The sequence below is a fragment of the Leptonychotes weddellii genome, chromosome 14 (assembly GCF_054177405.1).
Source record: "Leptonychotes weddellii isolate Sample4059 chromosome 14, ASM5417740v2, whole genome shotgun sequence".
NCBI classification, from domain to species: Eukaryota; Metazoa; Chordata; class Mammalia; order Carnivora; family Phocidae; genus Leptonychotes; species Leptonychotes weddellii.
Genome location: NC_138382.1, coordinates 2708645 through 2714970, shown reverse-complemented (window position 1 = coordinate 2714970; position 6326 = coordinate 2708645). Strand labels below are relative to the sequence as shown.

The 6326-nt window shown below is 44.0% G+C and overlaps 1 long non-coding RNA gene across 1 annotated transcript; it reads left to right on the top strand.

The window, feature by feature from the left end:
• The first annotated feature begins 712 nt into the window (after positions 1-712).
• LOC145716959 (uncharacterized) lies at positions 713-5808 on the top strand. The gene is made up of 2 exons (XR_014139901.1): positions 713-3133; positions 3228-5808. It is a non-coding gene; the product is annotated as an uncharacterized LOC145716959 (long non-coding RNA).
• Positions 5809-6326: the final 518 nt, after the last annotated feature.

Genomic DNA, 6326 nt, shown 5'->3' with positions numbered 1-6326 from the left:
TCAGTCACTGGGTCTTGGAACTCTCTTCGGAGCTACAACTGAACTCAACATTGGGCATTCAAAACTAGCCGTTCAGACTGAATCCTGTGTGGGGGCTTGGAGTTTGGAGAAAATGACATCTCCAAATGCAGGCATGGCCACCCGAGGCTTCCTGATGAAGGTGAGCCTTAGTGCTCAAGGGGAAAGCCCCATACCGAGCACCCAAAGAGAGGGGTTCTAGTGAAGCCTTAGCTTCAATAAGAACAGCATTAGCTTTGAGCCTCTGGTCAACAAGGGCAGGGAACAGGAAAATAAAGGAGGAGGAGGTGATGGACCTAACAAAGTGAGTTTACAACAGTAGCATATTTCGGTTGCCCCCGCCCCGGCCATCCATACAGCGCCCCAACATCTGGCCAGTGTGGAAGGAGAGTCACCGCAAACCTGGAGTTGTAGACATGGTCTACCGTGCCACTGGGCTCATGGGATTTGGATCTGATGATGCTGCATGCAGGCTCTGTTCGCTTGGTTTTGCTTGTTGAGCCTCCCTGGAAGAAATATGAGACCGGGTTGCCAACTGCATCCATATGCTTGCACTGGTCCTAGCAATTCACCTCCAGGCAAATGTTCTAGTTGGAAAAAGTACAAAATGATCTGCATAAATGCTATCTAATTTCTTCTAGGGATTAAATGACCACCTTTGCAAGACTGCACTTAGAGGTACGTGGTTAAGAGTTACATAGAACAGACATCAGAAGGCCACCAACCCACCCTCACGCGTCCCCTCCCTGTGGAGCCAGGGACCCTGGAAGGACAACTGAGGCCAGCCCCATTCAGCCTGCACTGAATCCCCTGAGCATAGACGAGTGCACCCTGACTTGTCCTCAACCCATATTCTACGTCATAATAGACACGAGCCTCTCAAGGTCTGTGTAGGACAAGTTTCTAAGGGAATTCTGGCATCCATCAGGGAATGGGGAAGCAAATAGCAAAGAAAACCATTTTGCGGAAGTGGTCAACTTTTTTGTTATCTGGATCCAATATGGATGGTTTTATAAAAATCTCTCTGTTTTGAAGATTTGCCTCTTAGGATCAGGTATTAGATGCTTGCCTTCGCTTTTGGAAGCATTTCTCTATGAACGTCTTACAGGCAATTAGCCACGATCGAACCTTTCCAATTAACCAGCACACCTGGGTGATTTCTCAACCTTCTGGAACGTCTAGGCGAGCCTTTCAGAGGCCAGCTCGCATGCACTTCACGCGGGACCTCCGCTCACACACGCTGCATGGGCCTGGGCGCACCAGGCTGCTTCCAAAGCCCAATGTCTCTTGTAAAGTCCACATCTTCTAGACTGGAATTGTAATCCAGTATGGGAGTGTATAACATTGGGTCAAGAAATCTGGACTAAACATTCCTTCTTAGCTAAATTTTTGCTTTTCTCACATGGAGAAAAAAAATTAAGACTAAAGATTCATGATCTAAGAATAACATAATTAAAATATATCTGGGTCGCTAGACTAGATATGTTTTAATCAGGCTACTATTTTGCCTTTGTCTAAAATCCCAGGGTCAGGCTAAAAGTGGTGCTGTGTGTATTTTGAATAGCAATGTCTTCAGGGTGCATAGCCCAGTGCTGGGCACAGAGGGTGCCCAGGACATCTGTCGTCTGACTGGTGAAGGATCCACAGCCCCATCCTGCAGCTTGCTGTCAGGTAACCCGGAGCAAGGCCTGCAGCAGGAATCACCCTCCCCTCTGCTGAAGGTTTAATTTAATGGTCCTGTGACCCAGCCCAGTAGGCTAGAGACACTTTCAGGGTCCAGGATGCCCTATCCATCGTTGGGTCAGCATCCCTGTGTATTGCTCATGTGGGTACATCATACCACTTTACTGATTCATCGAAGTAATTACTTTCCAAGTGCTATTGCTTTTTAAAATTTTTCATTTAAGAACTAACCGCTATGTTTTTAAGACCCTGCCATTATATTTGAAGAGTATCTTAATATTTTTTATTTGCACCAGAACAAGATAAAGACAGTCCCCAGTATTCCCTGAGTTCTGTATGTTGTCACTACGGTGATCAGCATCCCTGGCTCACTGTCCTTCCCAGTACAGGAAAGGGTCACAGGGTTTGCCACGACCCCGTTCTTCCTCCAGCCCTCCAAAGGACTGAGAAAGACATCTTCCTAACAACGAGAGCCTTTTCTTTGCCATGTTCTTATGGCCTTAAGTCAGGTGTGCGAGCAGAATGAGTCCTGGAAATCTGCAGCTTTGGGTACCAGGACCAGCCAGGCAGGCTTTTCTCGTTTCTTGCGAGTTTCTTTTTGCCTTTTTACATGAACAGTAACACAATAGACACAGTCTGGTACCTTGCTTTTCTCTCTCAGAAATATGTTTTGAATATTCACATATCATTAAATAAACAGATTCCTCATTTTTTTGCTGGCTTAATATTCTTTTTTTTCTTCAAATTTTTATTTAAATTCTAGTTAGTTAACATACAGTGCGATTTTGACTTCAAGAGTAAAATTTAGTGATTCATCACTTACATACAACACCCAGTGCTCATCACAACAGGTGCACTCCTTAATGCCCATTCCCCATCTAGCCCATCCCCCACCCACATCCTTCCATCCACCCTCAGTTTGTTCTCCATCATTAAGAAACTCTTATCGTTTGTTTCCCTCTCTCTTTTTTCCCCCCCTCCTCCCATATGTTCATCTATTTTGTTTCTTAATTTCCACATGTGAGTGAAATCATATGGTATTGGTCTTTCTCTGATTGACTTATTTCACTTAGCATAATACCCTCCAGTTCCATTCACATCATTGCTAGGCTGGCTTAATAGTCTACTTTGTGGACATACTATTGTTTACTAAACCAGTTTCTCGGTGTCACCAATTTTTGCTAATGCAAAGAACGTGGCCTTTTCAAATCTCAACTATTTTGCACATATTCAAGTAGAGAAGTAGGACGAATTCCTCAAAATGGAAATGTTGAGTCAAAGTCTGTGTATAATTTGAACTTGACAGTGTTTCCCTAATGTCTTTCCTGGATGCCATTCCAGCTTCCCTCTCTCAAGGAAAGCTGAACAGCATCTTTCCTCCACACGTCATCAACCCTGTGTGTGATATAACTTCTCTGTCTTTCCAAACCAGGTAGGTTAATTGCATTCTCTTCTTACTATGAATTAGGCTGAGTATCTTTTCTTATATTTAAAATTCAATTATTTTCTTTGTCATTTATTTGCAGGAGCTCTTTATCCATGAAGGCAATCAGTTTTGTTAAATGAGTTAAGGTGTATTCCTAGTTTTTCATTTGTCTTTGGACTTTGCTCTTGGTGATTTTAGAAGTGTGCAGGGCTTTGAATCCAGCTGAATCTTCTGGCTGAATGTAAGGTGTGTGATGCACATCTTATCTCTGTCCCCGAGAAATGCTCTAAACTGACCGTAATGAATGCAGAGCATAAAACTGTGAGGACACAAAGCCAAGGCGGGAATTTGGTGGCAAACTAGAAGACTTTGGGAGACAGACAGTGAGCTGAGGAGGGTGCAGGCTGATGCAGCCCACAGAGGGAACCAGCAGGAGCAAGCCAGACCCAGAAGAGCTCAGAAATCGGGGTCGCTGCTATGTCCAAACGAAAAGCTGAGAAGTGTGATGAGACACAGGATGATTGGTTGAAAGGAGCTATTTATCCTCAAAAGAAACTGAGCTTGCGGAGCCCTGGTCACGGAACTTCTGAGGATATGGACAAGGCAAACACCGGAGACAGAAGTTACCGTGTTCTGTCAACACTAACATGTTCATTTTCACAGCTTTGGAATCAGAATGTTTCTTACTATCATTTGTTTCTTAGAATTTTAGTTGGAAGCATCGTATCAACCTTAGCTTCTTCTGCCCTTCATATCTAAGATTCTGGCAGACGGGCTTATCATCGCCTTCATTCCCGGCCCCAACACACCCGCACCCAGAAAAGTGACATCACAGCTCAAACACAAATCCTGCAGATGAAAACATCCGGCCTGCCCCACCATGCCCTGGACTTTGGTAGTTGACAAACCAATAAACACCCACGGAATTAACAGTCGATCTTTTAGTGCCTTCCTCTTAAATAAAAACTGATACCTAAGAGTCACCAGACTTCTGGGGAACCTCTAACAGAGCACAGAGCAAAACCTATGGGAACAAAGACAAACAAGAAAAGGAAAAATTACAGAACTCACAAGAAGGGAGAGATGGGAGGGGGCAAAAGAAAGCTTCAAATGAACCATAAGTAACACTTTGAAGGAAGACAGAAGAAGATGTCATATTCTTTTTTTTTTTGTTTTATTTATTTATTCATGAGAGTCAGAGAGAGAGAGAGAGAGAGAGGCAGAGGCAGAGGGAGAAGCAGGCTCCCCGCCTAGCAGGGAGCCCAATGCGGGACTCGATCCCAGGACCCCGGGATCATGACCTGAGCCGAAGGCAGATGCTTAACCATCTGAGCCACCCAGGCGCCCCGAAGATGTCATATTCTTGAAGAAAGGAAGACAAAGACATGGGTCAGGAGCCAGGATCTGGTCCCGTGGGCTTACCCGGCTCATCAGGACTCGCCTGGGGGACTCCCACGTGGTTACTGTCGGACGTTGGCAGAGACTGGAGTCACTGGAAGCCTCAGTGGATGGACACACAAGAAGCCATTTCTCTGGTACATCTGTGCCTGGCTGCTAGTGGAATGGCCTGAGAATGGCCAGGCATCGTTTTCTATCCACACAGCAGCCCCACATGCTGACTTGCACATCCTCACACCAGACCAACATCTTCCCCCAGAGCAGGTGTTGGAGGGTTAAAGCACAAGACTCCTTACAACATAGCCTCAGAAGACCCAGAGTATCGCTTCTACCACATTCTTGGTCAGCCTAGCCCCAATTCAAGAGGAGAAAACCAAGAGAAGTCATGAAAGCTGAAAGGTTTAGTTCATTGGGCGCCATCTTTGTATGTGAGCTCCCACATCAACCCAACGAAGTAACGCAAGAAAAACGTCGTGTTGGGTGAGAAGGTGTATGTAAAAATAATTGCATGGTGGAGAGCAATATTCAGGTCCTAATAACCAAGTAAACACTAGACATTGATTTAACTCAACAGCAGGTATGCCAGGCTGAGAGAACATGGCTGGGGCTGTGGTGTGGGGTTAGGTGGGGCGCAGAACGCAGGTAAACAGTGAAATAGTTAAAAGCAGTTTTCTGTGGGGAGAGACAGTCAGGACTAGGGAAGGAGATTATGGTTTCTTATTCTAAAACGCAATGCACTTGTTAAACTTTTTAAACCATTTCCACATATTAATTTGATAAAAATACAAATGTACCCTAAATGTTAAAACCTATGCCATTTTGAATAGTAAGGGAAATAATCTGGTTTACAAACTTAATCCTGAGGGAAAACAAATGTCCTGGATATTCTAGAACAGGACTAGTTTCAGATACGTGGTTCCCTTTTCACCAGAGATCTATTCTTCCTCTCGTGGATGCTACTTCCTTCTCAGGGAAAGGGGTCTTCCTTCTGGAAGCACCTCTGTAGCTGGAGGACCCTCACAGAAATAAGCAGATGTGAGCATGTGGGCACAATAAAGCAACTTATAGGAGCCATAGGGAGTATTTAGAAAAAAGGCAAATCCTTCCCGGGAAAATAAAATGCCTTTGCTCATAAATTCCAAATTACACCTGTTCCTTAAAAATGGCAGAAGAGAAGATAACTCTGCATAAACTTGCTGCAGGAGACACCGTTGTGGTCAGTTGCGGGCCGTCGACCAGTTCCCAACACAGAGTATACTCAATAAAATAGAAGTTTCCTCTAATGAACTTGAATTTTACTATCTATGCTTGGCTTTGTGAATTACACCCAAAAGACTTGTGGAGGGTTTTATTGCTAATCATGTTATTAAGTGTCACACAGAGGGAAGAACAAATTCTTTCTGGATTGATTTACCCCCAAAAAAGTAGTATCTTAAAGAGGATTGCCAGTCAGAAGTTGTACGTTATGAATAACTTAGTCAGATTGAAACTTTCTCCATTCACTTAGCACAGTCATAAAAGTATATTCTTGCCTCAATCTGGAGGACTTAAAGCATAACATCCGAAATATATAAATTTTACGATAGCCTAGCACCATTAATTTTTATTGTTGTAAGAATACATTTCCAGGGAGGCATAAACAAAGGGCATAACAGGAAGCTACGTTTGGCTGGTTTGGGCATCTGTATTATCTGCTCACAAACCTGTCAGCATTTTCAATTCCAAGGACAATGTGGTTTTGATCAATAAACGGAAATTCTACTTTTCTTTCATGAGTTGTAATCACTAGAACCCAACGCTG